The 17,273-nt window shown below is 32.0% G+C and overlaps 1 protein-coding gene across 2 annotated transcripts in view; it reads left to right on the forward strand.

Annotated features, from left to right (window-relative positions):
* Positions 1–155: 155 nt before the first annotated feature.
* The window catches only part of LOC124539791 (glycerol-3-phosphate acyltransferase 1, mitochondrial), a 65,147-nt gene continuing 48,029 nt past the window's right edge, over positions 156–17,273 (forward strand). The window contains exon 1 of one of the 2 annotated variants that reach the window (XM_047117146.1): positions 156–324. The gene's annotated coding sequence lies outside the window, so the exon portion shown is untranslated. Of the gene's footprint in view, positions 325–14,505; positions 14,730–17,273 lie in introns of those variants that run through there. The other variant, XM_047117145.1, reaches the window with a different exon arrangement.

Below are 17,273 nucleotides of genomic sequence, written 5' to 3' on the forward strand. Positions count from 1 at the left end.
AAATAAATAAAATAAATACAACCTAAACAATTAAATGTTGCAATAGGATTTTATTACAGCAAATAGTTGCTTATGGCTTTCAATTTTTATGTCATATCTAATTATTTGCTATTTTATATGTTGTCTGTTGTAAAAGTCTGCTTAACTCTAGTACAAAGTGTCATTTGCCGGTTACGTACAGAAATGTATGAAAAAAATATAATTTCGAAGTTATTCATTTATAAATGCAATTTTAATCGTGTTTTAAAATACAGCTATCGCTTTAGTGGTCTAATAAATTCACGTTGGTGAACTATTGTGCTTTCCAGTACATCAAGAAACTAGGTGAGTAATTTGTGTTATACTTTACATTTTATTTATTTTGTTTACAATGTTGTACCTCGCAATTTGATAGCTTAAAAATATCCTATTTTTAGCTACTATGTCTGGGCATACCATTGCAGACTGTATTTATTTTAATAAGTGCGTGCTGCATCGTAAGAAAAGCATCTTTCAATTTATATAACATCCAAAAGAATGCTTAACACCTGATGCAAGCGTTATCCTTGTAATAGCTGAGACGTAAAATTTGACTAATTTAAATGAAAAAAATTACTGTACCATAAGAAAAGTATACGAAATGTTTAATAGGAACAAAATATTTAATTTGTTTTCCAAATTTTACTTATATTAATTAACATGGAATACATTATAACTTTAGACGTATGTACGTTCCTGCGTGCGTCTAAAACGCATGAAATGATGATCTTATGATTATTTATTTTTTCATTAAATTTGAACATTATATTTTAATATATAAAGATTCCATTGATCTAAACAGTGACTTTGTATTAGTTCATTATTCATACGAGTATTTGCAAAGGAATTTTTTTCGTGCTGAATATTTTGTAAAGGTCACCTTGTTCAATATTTATTATTTAGTTGCAGTTCACTTATTTTCCCTCTAAGCACTTTAAGCAATGAGTGACACTCATGGCCTTAACCCTACTGAGCTGTTAGGTCTATATGGTCACCAGTTAACCATGATATGACTATGAATCACCAAGCACTGTTATCATAAATATAAATGTACTGAAAATAAATATTTAGTTTTTATTGCCCTTGTTTTATTTTAAGCCTTTAAGGCTTTCAATATTTAAATTTTCCTAAATTTTACAAGAAAAAGTAACATATATAATATTTGTTTTTTATAAAACACTGACCATATATTAAATATTATTTGATGTATGGTCAATGTTAATAGTTTTACAAGACTTGATGCTATAGAAGTAACAGCAATACCTTTTCATTCATTATAACCAAACATGGAGCTTCAAGGGCAAAATGAGAATATTTCTTTTAATCTGTCTGTGAGTATGAGTTTTTTTAATGTGTTTCATTGAATTTTTGAAATGGAACTGTGGCCCACACTGTTATTAAATTTTATAAGAAAAGACATTAATTCTTTATATAATAATATTTTATATGCATATTACAAGGGTTTTTTCCCAATTACTAATAGCAAAGTAGGGCGGGATAATTATGAGCAATTTTTTTCTGTCTAATCTTTTAATATTTTAAATTTATTAAAATAAATTTAAAATATTAAAAGATTTGAAAAAATTATATATTGTTATAAAGAATAGGCTTAAATGGCCCTGACCCACGGGGTCAAAAGGAAATGATGGGGTAGCTGAGGCTTCCAAGGAAGACCAGCCCCAGTAAGGATGGGTCACCTCGAGACCCTCACCCGGCATGCCCTGGCAAGCAGGATGATCATCACTAAGAATAGCTTTAAGATTTTAATATAAACAACTTTTAAACAAATGATCACTTAATGCTAAGTATACATAGATATTGGCGCCGTATGAGATTGTAACTTACATTGCCAGTGTGCGACAAACCTGTTCCAAGCATTTAGGTAGATTGGTGGTAAAATATATGTGTATACAACAACCACAGCCTGTAAATTCCCACTGCTGAGCTAAAGGCCTCCTCTCCCTTTGAGGAGAAAGTTTGGAACATATTCCACCACGCTGTTCCAATGCCGGTTGGTGGAATACACAAGTGGCAGAATTTCTATGAAATTTGTCACATGCAGGTTTCCTCACGATGTTTTCCTTCACCGCTGAGCACGAGATGAATTATAAAGACAAATTAAGCACATGAATCAGCGGTGCTTGCCTGGGTTTGAACCCGCAATCATCGGTTAAGATGCACGCGTTCTAACCACTGAGCCATCTCGACTCTCATATATGTGTATATGATGAATATATGTTGACTTACCTAGATGGGCTTGCACAAAGCCAGGCCAAGCAAATATTATTTCTATTTATTAAGCACTAGTAGTAGCCCACGGTTCCGCTTACGTTTTAAGGTGTTCGTTGTCATCAGTAAGGCAAAACAAAGTAGCCTATGTCCTTTCTTGGAGGTCAAGTTTGCTTCGTACCAAATTTCATCGAATTCGGTTAACTGGTTTGGTCGTGAAAGAGCGAGAAACAGACAGAGTTACTTGTACATTTATAATATTAATATAGATTGACCAGTTCGCGCACTGTTCGCACTCCTTTTGTCATTAATTAAAAACTACTTGAAACATCTAAGAAAAATACTGCAATTACTCTTGATATGATTTTTAAATATTATATATAATTGTCCTATGTAGATAGTCCGTCAGTGGTAACTTCTAATACAATGAATAATTTAAAGTTTATTGCCCCAGTGCCATTTTATCAGATCATTCGTATTATGTCCGAGACCGTAAGCATTGGTCGGCATTGTCAAACGGTCACTCTTTTATGAATCAATTTATCCACTTTATCTGTGAATATGTGTCGATTTTTTTTTTCTGACAATAACGTATAAGGGTCGGAAATATACTCACCCTATATCTCATTTTTTAACAGGCAATTTATATTAAAATAAATTTTCCTTTTTGTCTTATGTCTTACCATTCATCTGATGGTGTTTGGTATAGTAAAATGAAACAATGGTTGTTGTTCATAAGCTAGTTAAGGTAGGTATTCTGTAATAAGAAGCTCGAAACTCACCGTATAAATGTGTGAAATGTCAGAATTTGATATGCGACTTGGACTATATTAATAATACCATTAATATATAATAAATAATACCATTAATATGATATATGTAAGTAAGTCGGTTGTCAAGATTTCATGAATTAGACACGAATGATGTCGACGATATAATCGACGTTAAATTGATAGTAAAAGCAAGTGTAGCCTCTTCCTATCACACAAGAGTATAGAGAAATATACGTATTGATATTTGATTGACGTGATATCGTAGTTGACGTGGATCTTGAACAATATACGTGAATAATGTGAAAAAAGTGACGATTTAAAATAGTTAAATTTTTTATTACATTAAAGTTTTTTACAAACACACACAGGGTTCCTTTGATATAGCAAAATTAAACTTAAAAAAAAAAACAGCTAGCTTCTAATGAAACAGCAATAAATTTAAATTAATTATGTATAATATATTCCTATATGAAGATGAATATATTAAAAAAAAACCACCAAGATTGCAAAAATTACCAGCAATGTAATTTTATATAATCTTTTAAATAATATGTTATTAAAAGTACTTTAGAACGTCTGCTGAATAGTATTGTAGTTGTAAAATCGAATAAAACATAAAACTAAAAAAAACACGCAAACGTCACATCTATGGGAAAATGTTTCATCTGACATATTTGTCTGATACATGCAGGTTTCCTCACAATATTTTCCTTCAAGGATATGAATTTCTTCCTATCTGGACGATGATAGCGAGGGTATAAAACTCACCTATAGATGGAATAAGTTGGTTCTAGCCTACTTCGACCACGACCACCTAACTGCCCACTACATATACTGCATAAATACATATATTCCTAACCCCAACACTCTGCTCATTCTTTCACGCTCATTCATCTCATCGTCTGATGGCAGAAAAATTATGCCCCAACCGGAAAAAGTTCATGTATCCGGCTTTATCTGCATTCAGAAGCACGGCATTTTTATCGGACTAACCTGGGATTTGTACCCTGAGCCTCGAAATCTGCAGCTATATATTTATTTCATAGACCAACTAGGCAATCAGTAATTTTGTCATATAGAGTATAGACTAAGCGAAATTGCAATCTTGGTGATATAAAATCATCTGAACTTCACGTGTTTATAAAATGGTTGCCACTGTTTCTATCTAAGCAATCAATATTATTGTAGGATGTACATAATATTATTGTAATTTTATTGTGATTGAGTGTAAGCATTCCGGCTTTGATAATAACTTTAAAAACATTCCAAAGGGAGACGTAACTTCAAGATTATAAATAGTCTGAACAGTTATTTTCGTCGCACGATGTGGCTTTGTCTAGCATTCACCAAAGATATAATACTTCTGAAATTGTCCTCTCTTGCTATCAAGGCACAGTAGAAAATTGAACCAGAACCACATAAGCATTCGTCAAGAAAGGATTTTCGGTAAAATTTAACTTTAATGGAAGAAATGGGGGTGAGTTCTTAACATTTACATAAATTGTAGCCGTACGACGTAAGGAAACGATACAATAATAAATCAAATTTTAAGAACTGCGTATAAATGCGGTAACAGTGTCAATGACCTGGTCGTAGTCAAAGTACCGGAAATGTCATATAACATGCAAAGAATATTAAACCCCACACATGGACCCACGATGGTATGATTATTAACCTTCAAACAGTGACGTCATAAAATCAAATTAATTAGTACTAATTACAATTTGCTCGCTTGTATCTGCAAATGAGGTTGATACCAATGTTATCATGTTTCGCAGGAAAAGGACTTTGTCCATCGCCAATAATTGTGTAACCGTATATCAAAGTATATTATTATATTATTAGGGAGACTATACTTTATTATGTTAATCCTAAAGTTACGCTAATAGACATTTAATTAAAAACGTTTCTTAAACATTACCTAATTGTAATTTATGCTCAGATAATTCGTAATTTCGTAGTATCATTATACGACCTATTATTCATATGTACTTATTTTTTACTTACGAAACGTTTATCTTTATAAGAGGAGGGGTATAACTAAAATAAAATCATTTTTAATTTATTTTCAGTTTTCGTTGAACAGAATAATCTCGAAATAATTAGTAAACTGAAATATTAATACCATTATATGAAAGGTATTGTATTAAAATTAATGCAATGTCAAAAACAAGCTACAAAGTTCACAATTGCGTAATATTCCATTTCGAATGGTTCCAGAATAAAAATATATTTTTGTATAATTTAATCTATACCAAAACTTAACTAATTGTATTTCAACATGCTTCACCATCTCGGAATCCTCGCTCTATTAATATTTTATCTATAATAAGCACGACATTACACGTGAATCTCACGCGATCGACTTATTAATAGTAGATGTACTTAATAATAATCGTCAATTAAAACAATAGTTACGCGTACATATAAACATAATTTGTTTGCCATAAATAATTGCCTCCATGTGCCATTATATTGACATCGCTAAGTTGAGTCTTTGTTTACAATGAGAGCGAATGCACTTAATATGCACTTAAATATCATGAGCTAACATATATTTCATCTTATCAATATTTATTTTTTTAATTTGAAATAAAACCTTTTTTCAATGATTCAATTGCTTTATTGAAAATATATATGCTTTGATGTTCTTTTTACTGATTTTGGTCTCGGCAAGGACTTTCATCAGCTGATTAGACTCCATTGCATAGTTACCCAGGAGATATTACAGAGCATAAGTGTTTACGCAAATAAAGATGCACTCTTTATTCTCTCACACTTAGAATTCTACTGGAATTTAAGTTCGACATGACCGGGAATAATTTAGGAGGTCAATGCTCGATTGTACAAAATTTCCACTCCTAGAGTCCAGGTTGTTGCTTTAATGCCTTAAAGTCTGAGGGTTAGTTATTGAAGTCGACAATACATATAATAAAATAAAACTGAGGAGTAATTTGCTTTTAGTTTAGAATACAAAAGTAATCCAATTTGTACTGATTGTAACCTGACAGAGCATCGGTAGCAGGAAACCATTATCTGTTTGTCGTATAAATACGTTAAAACTTTGAGAAGCGCCTTTAACGATCGATTACTGGTGTACAATAACGATTAGTTAAATACATAAAAATGTTCAAACCACTCAATACGAGAACACATGTCAAACGAGAAAGCGCAAAATAGTGAAATTGTAATTGACCAGCGTGATAAATCATGCCCGTGTGATGTAGCAGGCGTTTTTGATTCATGTTACCGACGCGGCACATGAATTATGTGATGTATAACCAGTGATGTTAAATATTCCAAGTAAACAAGTGACAGTTCGTAGAAGACCGTTTGTATGGCGTAGATCTCATCTACTCTTGAATATGACAGAATTAAAACCCGTCATCTCGACTCTTCGTCGAGATGGCCCAGTGGTTAGAACGCGTGCATCTTAACCGATGATTGCGGGTTCAAACCCAGGCAAGCACCGCTGATTCGTGTGCTTAATTTGTCTTTATAATTCATCTCGTACTCGGCGATGAAGGAAAACATCGTGAGGAATTTCTGCATGTGACAAATTTCATAGAAATTCTGCCACATTCACATGTATTCACACATATCACCAACCCGAATTGGAACAGCGTGGTGGAATATGTTCCAAACCTTCTGCTCTAAGGGAGAGGAGGCCTTTAGCCCAGCTGTGGGAATTTACAGGCTGATGTTGTTGTTTGTTGTTAAAACGCGTCTCCTTATAATAAAAAATAAAATTAGCTGTTGGATATGCCGATCTATGTAGAAGAGATGCCATTTATGATCAGTTTGTTCGTAATTTGTTATCGTTTTAAAATATAGTTGTAAATAATTTGAAGGCATAATTTTTTTGACAGTAATATATAAACTTGTAAATAAAACTAGCTAATTAACGTTAGCTTAATTTATAGATATTAAGTTCTACCAATTGGACAATGTAAAATTTTCCACTAATTGTAGTAGAGATACATAATATTTCGTTGCATAATAATTTCTTTTGTTGCTATCGAAATAATCATCAAATCGGTATTGATATTTCAAAACGCAAAACGATTTATTTTATATTGATTCGATTGATATATATTGTAAATAAACACTGATAACTGATAAGACTCATAATAAAGATTATTGATATAATAATCAAACTTATATACTAAAATTTGTTCAATTTATCAGACTACAATAACAACAGCCTGTAAATTTCTCACTGCTAGACTAAGGTCTTCTCACCCTTTGAGGAGAAGAATTCACATGTGGCAGAATTTCGTTGAAAAATAAAACTCTGAATAGTAATTGACTAATATCTTTAAAGATTTCCATTGGTAAATACATGCGTATTATTTTAGACATAATAGTTCCACTACACACGGCAAATAAAACAGCTGAAAGGAAACTGATTCGAACAGAGTGACTTAGCGCCATGGCAGCGAACAACTAAATATGCCCTAAGTTTAATCATTTTCGTACTTTTGAAGTTTGAACCAGACCAAAGTAGTTTGATGCAGGTGACCAATTATATATATTATAATTAGAGATAGAAGATTAGGCTACCAACAATATAAACCAAAGTCAACCTTTACTGGTATAAGACTAAAAGTTGATACTTAGATAGTAAAAAGGTCAGTAAAATATTAATTAGTAAGGCTAGAATGCCACTTGTCCAATTTTGGTAACTTTATATGCCCAACTTTATATGGGAGTTTTTTTTTATTTGTAGGTTATTGGGTGGAATCATCCAAGATCTTAGTTCGACGTGACTTTCTCATTTTAAAATAAAACTTAATATCAATTGTTTATAAAGGCTATTATAAATAAGATAAAATAAAAGAAATAATTACAGTTTAAGTAACTAGTTAACTTTATCAAATAAAAACAGATTTTTTTGTTTTATATAAAAGAAAATGCTATTTATATTATTTCAAATGAAAAATAAATACCACATTTAGGAAAGTCATTAATTAAAAATCTAGTTGCTTCTCAAATTCAATCTTCTTCGCGACTGGTATAGATCAGAAAATCTTCTCCGGCGCGATACGGAAAAAGCGATGGAGTTCTTTGTTTTAAACCGGAAAAGTTTACGCCAAAAATAGGTTTATCTTTTGGGTACGTCATAACCTTTGGAACATTATAATATTATCATATTACAAAATATTATGTGCGATTAAATTTTAATAGATTATTACATACATACGTCAATTAATGTTACATTTATCTGTCGATCGGAATGTGATTTGAATATTAAGTTACTTATTTTTTGTGATAAAATCAAACAAAAACAATTAAGGATTAAAGTGCGATAAAAACAATCATCTAAAGTCCAAAGGACAAAAGGGCATCAGGATTTATAAACGTTTATAATTAGATTTGATTTCTTCATATTAAAACTAGTTGCTGACTGAAACTTCTCTCTCGGCAGATTTGAGGCACGATAAAGTAGCCTATGTGAAGTTCAAGCTTAAGTATTAATAATTCAGATACAGGTTTTTATAACTTTATTTTACGTATCAGAGATAAAAATAGATATATAATAATAAAAGTGAAATAAGAGAACGAAGAGTGAGGAAGCGTTATATTGGGACAGCAATGTCTTTTGTTTTTTATCAGGCAGCCAGAGACTATTTATATTCTTAAAGCTGACTATCTCACTGGTCTAGTTGTTAGGTTAAAAGGCCGCTGATCGAGATCCCAAACATAAATCTGGTCGGACCGAAAAAAACATTCGAACTACTGGTGGGAAAAAAAATTAACATCTGTACTGTTTGGAAAAAAAAATGAAAATAAATATGACAACATATATTAAATTTAATTGGGTTTTTTCAAAATAACTGTTGTTGCCGTAAGGTTTAAATTGTTCTTACTGTCTCACAGTCCTACGCAGGAGATGACCAGTCATTATTAGGTGCATTATTCTAGTTAGCTGCATTAAAATTATAATAAGTTACGACTTTTATTACATATAATTGTTTAGTGTAATGACAGTTGTCTGTCAGGCTTCTGTTATGTAATAAGTTGACGGTAATAAGCATGGTAATGGCTGGCATTATTATGTAAACAGTCTTTGCCTTAGATACTGCAATAAGATTAATATAAGTAATCAGAGATGCAGTGGAAATGGTCAAAGTACCGTCCTTCTAGATACAATTATCAGCACAATTTGATATTTGAGTTCAGGTCAAATCTATAAGGTATTAATTTGCATATTTGATAGTTGTTTTGAGTCAATAGTTTATCAAATTAACGGTCGTATGTTGACGCACTTAACTCTCGTTGTGGAAGGATTCTAAGTTTTATCAACCCTACTTACTTCTCGCTAACGTCACACGACCTCTACGGTCTAGTTTCCGTGACCGATATTATTTTATACATATGCGTTTAAATGTTTGAGTCCTATTAAACTTTTAGAGGTTATAATAGAATCACAGTTCCATAACAACTTTCAGAGAAAGAAAGAAGGGTATTTAACGTTCTCATTAAATTGAAATCTAGCGACCCGTCTCGGCTTCGCATGATCAATTAATGCAATGCTGATACAACATATACTACGAATTGTCTAACTGACTTGTTTTAAGATCTTTATAATTTGTTATTTGTGTTTTGTTATTCGATGTCAGATGTGTTTTTGTTATACCAAGTTTTATGTTGACTTCCAATTTTCAGCCAAATCAGTTCATCCGTTCTTGGCTTATAAGTGGTGTAACTAACACCACTATCTTTTATAAATAATTATATAGATTTAAATTGTTTCCGAATTGTCCGAATTTTGGCTAGGCCGGCTTATTTTAGAGACGAGCCTACTGCACAAATAATATGCTAAAACACTGATGCGTAAATCCTTCTGCGGTTTTCCTATTTCATTAATATCTTATTCCGAGCGAGCAACCATCAGACCGGAGTAACATTCAAATTACGATCTCATCAATGGTGCAAATAATTAGTAAGGTTTAAAATATAATTATATATACAATAAAACGTTTAATTTTAATCGCATTTCAATTTTTGTTAATCACATTTTTCATAACTTTGATAATTTAACTTAATGTAATTTTAAGTTAGTCTTTTGCGAAGGTTGTATTTTAATATATTATAAGTGGTTGTTACTTTTTTCTGTCGATTTATCTAATGTTTCTTCATTTTATAAATACATACTAAGAATTAGTAATGATGCTATGTTGCAAATCCGCCGGATGGTTTTGATGAGGTAATAATCACTGTCGTTATCCGTGTAACTTGTCTCGATTTGAAATATCCTTGCTAAATTTAAAGGTTTTATATAAAATGTTGGAATATTAGTTTATAAATTTATGGATATCCGCATAATTTCATTGGTAACGATAACAATTGGTACGTTTTTTGGATGGGTGGAAACAGTTGCTATACATATAGTTAAGCTTGTCAGTACGACTTTTATTTAAATATTATTGGTATACGTCTGTGTACTTGACCGAATAAATACATCTCATGGATAATGATCAGTCGGCCCATGACAACATAGGACTTTTTGAAATCGCCATTAATTTTTTTTTTGTTTTTGTTTTTAATTATCTTAATAGTTTTTAATACATGTCACGACAACAACATAGAAATTATTATTTTGATTAAAATAAGCGGTTAAACGCTCTAAAGAGACAAAATTTAATCTGACATGTCATGCGGGTACCATCGAGAATTATCATAATAATTAGGTATAGCCTATTCCAATGGCAATAGGAAAAAATATAAACAAACCTTATATTTACTTATTTCATGCAATTTTCTAATAACTCGGCTCTGTTGTACACTACCAAGAGTTTATGATTTTTATATCTTTATTTATTAATAATAATATAACACAATTGCACTTAACTATTATTTTATTACTACCTACTTATTTCCACTTTTTCGTCGACGCTCAAAAGCCTATTTTTCGCAAAGCCATAGTGGATATCATAGATTAATAATAATAATAAAGCTATCGATCAATGATATCGCGTCAATGAGCTGTCAAGTGTTGTCTATTTGGCCTTTTTCCTGTTATGGGTGGAATAGAGTATATAAACACAAATTAAACACATGAAAACAAAAACGCGCTTTTCTGTCCATATAAATTTTATAAGTAGAATCTTATTTGAAGATGTATTAATTGCTCGTTATTTTTATGGCACAAGATAATGATAGTACGCCGGTCCGCCGGATGCGCTAATGATACCCTTGATATCGATATGACTCTTCGTCCTAGTCTGATAAAATACGTGCAAAATAACCTGTCTGCTGACCTTAGTAACGAGATGCGTGATTGGGCTTAATTATGTTGAACCAGAAGTTCGTATGTTGTAGAGCGCCTGGTCCTTTGTATATTTTTAAATTTTGTTGTAGTTTTTATGCCCTAATCTCTTTTGAAGAAAACGCCTATAGAGGTCATGATAATAACTTGATTGTTGTGTCTAAGTGTGTATGTTAATACCTAATAGCTTTTCTTCGACAAATTCTTCAGATTTTCTTTCTCCGAAAATCCAGTACAACGCGCTTTTTAAGATATTTTCTTCCTGGCACAACCACTCTGTGGAATCAACTTTCAGCGGCGTTTTTTTCAAACTTGGACTTGGGAATCTTCAAGAAAAGAATTTACTCTTTCCTTAAAGGTGGGGAACGCACCTGCAAGCTCCCCAGCGTTTCAGATGTACTTGGTTGGTGGCAGTCATTTTCCATCAGGTAAGCCTTCTACTCGTTTGTCACCGATCACATAAAAAAATCTGCAGATCTATGAGTCAAATTTATTTATGATTGATTCAATGATTTCATTGTGATAAGGTGTTACAGAATCAGACAGAGATACTTTCGAATAGTTCATATTAGCCTGATCATTGATCTCTAAATAGTCAGAAACATTGGCGTATCAATAAACTTGTTTGCCAATGAAGCAAGTGTCGCTTCAGATCAAACGCATCAAATACTCTTCCTCTCCTATTATCTTTTTGATTTTAATCAAGGAAAGTGCTAATCGTTCCCAGTATTTTAGTTTTACGTAATTTATCTTATCTCAATGACTGTATCGACAATCAATTTAAGGCAGGATTATTTATTATTGAAAAACACGTTTATTACAAAAATTACCATAAGCTCCTGAATTAATAGAAGTTCATATAGCTCTTCCGACTTCCGCCACTGCCAGAATTATCTACTTTAGTAGGATGTCCATTTGACGTAGACTAACCCAACATTGTGTGACAACGGGTGTCATTTTCTAATTGTGCTGGTAATACGGTACCTAAGGTAGTTCATACATAGTGTAGTCTGGCTATACACTCGCGAACTTACTAACAGAGATTAAATAATTTTCTCTTTCTGACTTATTGATTTGACAATTAAAAGAACGAGACAGGCAGCATAGTATGCGTAACCATAGATTAATTTAAAAGTACAAATTATGACGAAAACTTCATCATCGCTCATTCGGTCTTTCTTAAACATTACTAAGTTACAGGATCCAAATTTTAATATAATAAAATTGATTATGAAACGAATTTTAACAATAAGCTTATATTTTCATCCATGCACGAATTAATATTAAATTGTTACCCGGAGTAAGTCTTTGAAATTTCAGCTAAATCTATTGAGAGGAACTGGTTTAAAAATCAATTAAAAGATTTCGCCCACATAGATTATCTTATATGTTGATCAAGTCTTCAATGTTATATCTACTGGTTGTGTTAAATTAAAACTTTCAGCGACAGTTATATATTCAAATTCTTTCCTATGACATAAAACAATACGAAATATTTAGGGTAATCTTGTAAGTCTCCACTATCGCTGAACACGTGACAATGTTGCATCAGCAAAACACAATGCCGGAGTGGTACTTGCTTAAAGAAAAAACATGAGATTTTTTTCAAAGACAACGTCACTTCGGTGGGTCACGATAAAAGAAACTCAAATCTTAAGGAAATGTAATCTAGGACTCTTATACATAACTTTTTTTCTACACAGTTTGATCGTTATCCTGCCTAATTTATTGTATAAAAATTATTATCCTGAATTAACTGATTGACAACGTTCAATTAAGTCTTTAAGATATAGATTTAATTATTTTCGATTTTGCGAAATCGTCTTAAGATCATCCTTTTGACCCATGTTTATTCATTCAATGTTTCATTATTTTGTTTAAAATAAGACATAAGTAAATAAGTATGGACGCTAGTGATGTTTCGATATCGAGCGAGTAAACACTGGGATCTCGATTTGATATTAAATGTCGATTTCGAATTGGCTTTTACACCGCGCTAGCAATAAAAGTGGGCCTGGATAATTGCACATGACCGCAGCAGTCGATTCTCATTATTCATGTTATCATTTACATCTAGAAACTTTAATTTCTTTCGTTAAGCCAAACAGTTTACGTTACGTAAACTTTAATTTAGTTATGTCGTACTATTAATTATTTCTTATATTTACTTGAATTTACAAATGCATACTTTATTTATTACTTATTTGTACTATTCATTGAAACCAACAGTAAAATTTTATAAGAAACCTATATTTTTTAAACATTGTTTTACGCGCTATAGGATTTTAAGAACGAAAAATTCTAATAACTTATTATAAAAGTAATGTGGAATATTAAAATTTAACTACGGTAATAAAATTGTAAGAACGAAGAAATATTCAATTCTTAATACAAAATTATAAGTATAGGTGCTCTTTAGAGGGTAGTAACTAATACAGATATAGTTCCAAGATTTAAAACAATGATATTATAGTTAGGGCAAAATGTTCATAACAATTTTATTGATCGTGTGTATGTGTCAGGTTCGAAGTATTCCCCTCAAGTTGCGTGTCAGTTCGTTCGAGTGCTATCAATTACCAGTGTTAAGCAATTGCCGGTCGGCCAGTCACAATTGTCATTTGTATCCTATTGCCCCACGAAATTACATTACATAATGTTTCAGTCTAGAAATCCGTATAAATAATAATTATACTATATCATGTATAGTTCAACGTGTTTTATTTTTCTAACACGAATAACAAATTCCGTCCTAATGGTCTATGTCGGTAGTCACCGGCTGATCATTTGATGTGATGAATATTAATACATCTTCAATGACGAGGTCAAAGGCGTCGTCATTGACGCTCTGGAAATAAGACCTACAAGTAGTTTGCGAGTGAAAAATGTATATAATACATCTAAAAATTAACACTAAGTTAAATTAAAACTAAACTTATGTACATACATTTTTACTATTTACAATTCTAAAATTTATGTTAAAATATACATATATTTAATATTCGATGCAAACGTTTTATTTTATAATATTAAAAGAAAAAAAGTAATCGGGAATCATAATGAAGGAATACCGAAGCGTCCCGGCGCGCGGCGGCATCCGAATGATGCCAACTGCGACAAGAAATGGTAAACATTTCTTTTTATTGGCCACTTGTTCAAGCATGCGTTGTTGCAAAAAGAACACGAGTGATCGGCGATGGCGTGCTATGGCGTATCGGTTCAGTTATACTTTGACCGTGCGCGTGGGTAGACGTCGCCCGTCGACGCGAAATATATACTTCGATTGACGTCGCGCTGTTACATAAAAATACTACTTGCTACTGTTTTTCTCTAATCAACATTAGTCAAAAGTGCATTTCTTAATCATTCCATTACTTGTAAACTTATATTTTTTATCAAGAAAGTGAAAAGTCAATTTGGGTACAGTCAAATTATGTGAGGTAAAGTTGGAACCGTCGACGAATACTTTTAAAATCGAAGTTAAACGAAACGGCTACTGGCATTTTTATTTATATATCGAAGTAATATGCCACACAATTCGCCTGTCGATTTCTCTTTCCATTCACGCGATGCACCGGAATTTGATTCATCGTCGTACGGAAAAATCTTGTCGTTTGATAACCGTTGTTACGTTTTGCAGATATTTCGTCAGATGATTACGTTGTGAGATTTAATTGTAACGTTCATCCACGTTCATACATGCCGGTTAGTCACGGTCCGAATATTTCGATTTGTAATTCATGAAGTTACTGAATTCTGATCGTTTCGTCTAACAGTCCTGTGCTAGCTCAATGAATTGTATTATTACGATTTATTTACGGTCAGTTGATTTTTCGTATTAAACTACCGAATTCTCTTTAATCTTATCTGTTTAACAATGTATATCTCGTGCCTGAATCTTATTAGAAAAGTAAACAAACATTTAAATTGACTTTGTTTAAAGGTAGTTGGCCAAGAAATAACATTTCTTACGTTCGTAATACAGAGGTTATGATTTGTGTGATTAAGGTATTAATAAAACCAACATTTGTTCTATTGTTTATTGTAGGTAAAGTGACACAGGTGATATATATATAATGTTTTAATAAAACATAAGTAGTATAACACGTTTATAATATGTGCGTTTCTTGATCAAGTATCGTGGGTAAAAATTTATTGTAATACATTTAATATTTGAATTTGATTAAAGACTTAAACAGTCATTATCACTTTTTCTCGAAGATTAGCAATTCGATTAATGCTAATATTATGTGAAATATCGTTATTTACGAAGAGTTTAAGCATAATTAATTCTGTGGTATTAAATGTATACAATTTTAGATATTTTTATATCCAAGGTTGATTGCTTCTGTCATGATTCATAACATATGTTTAAAGATGTTTTGAGACGAGATAAACTTTTGGTTTCATTTTCATTATTATCTATCACGTTGAATTTTGACGACCTTACTGATAACGATTGACGGTATTTCATTAAACACTTATTTCTCTTTCGCTGTCATTAATTTGGCATTTGAAAGAAAGAGACAGTATGGTTTAAATAATCTCTCCCTAAAAGATCGTTAATCACTCCAATTAACTTGTAACTACTTTAGCCTTTCGATTTTAATTGTATCCATAATTATTGTTAACAAAGGAGTAAAGCTGTCAAGAGTACGCGGGATATTACTTTTTTTTTAAAGATTGGAATATTTTAAATTACCAGCCATTGCCAAATATTAGATTATTATATGGAAACTTACCTCGAGTACAAATACAAATATTTTTTTATAATTATGTAATAACACACACCATTATCATGATACAACATGTTTTCGGAATTTGACCTTTTCATAATGGCTCTTAATGTACAATTAATATTTTTAATTGACTTTGTTATAAGGAAGCCACATATTTGTTTTAAATCTTTTAACTTTCAATTATGATGTATCGTTATAAAAAGTAGTGTTTCATAAAAAATAAATAAATGAAATATACGTTTTCACACGCGATTTCGCTCGTAATTATAGGCCCGTCAGGAATTACACATAAAAAAATAGCTTATGTTCTTGGTTTGTTCAATCTTGCTCCGCACCAAATTTCATCAAATTCGTTTCAGTAATATAGTACAGATTTACAGTATTAGTATAGATTGTCGTAAGAACAATCAGCACACATATCTGATAAGTATACCAGATTTGTAGTTTTAGTTCATTGTCAATACTTGATAAGGAAGAGCTATCGATAATTTCTTTGTATACTGTATTATAATGTTGGTGCTATTGATCTCTAAATACTCGAAGTTAAATTGACATTGATAAGGCTGAGTGCAATATTTTAAGATCCAATTGTTTTAAGAGATAAAAGATACAAGTTAGAAGACGTTGTACGATATGATCGATAAAGCGAGTGAAACTCCCAGACCACCGGAATAAAACGGTCATAAGAAGTAAGAACGCCACTTGTATTGGGGCGCTCTTTGTGCTATGGCGGGAATACACGTCGAAGGCAATTATGTTCCAAAAAGGAAACGGTCTTTAGCTCCACAGTGGCTTATTGACAAGTGTTTACATGAATGTTAATAAAAATATTCGTCATATTAGCGTCAATAGCGCGATGGTTTACAGGCCGCCTAGATGATCAGATCAAATCACTTTTGGGCTATTGTCGTACTCGGTTTTAACACAAGTGATAAAAAAGGAGCATTCATACTAATCTTTTTTTTTAAACATACCTATAATGACTAGTTGTTGCCCGCGGCTTCGCTCGCTTTTTAGGGGTGGGTTGGGCAAAAAAGTAGTCCATGTCCTTTCTTGGAGTTCAAGTTTGCTTCACACCAAATTTGATCATCTTCGGTTCATTGGTGGTAGGGCTTTGTACAAGCCCGTCTGGGTAGGTACCACCCACTCACCAGTTATTCTACCGCCAAATAACAGTACTCAGTATTGTTGTGTTCCGGTTTGAAGGGTGAGTGAGCCAGTGTAACTACAGGCACAAGGGACATA

Source organism: Vanessa cardui, chromosome 23 (assembly GCF_905220365.1).
Source record: "Vanessa cardui chromosome 23, ilVanCard2.1, whole genome shotgun sequence".
In the NCBI taxonomy this organism is placed as follows: domain Eukaryota; kingdom Metazoa; phylum Arthropoda; class Insecta; order Lepidoptera; family Nymphalidae; genus Vanessa; species Vanessa cardui.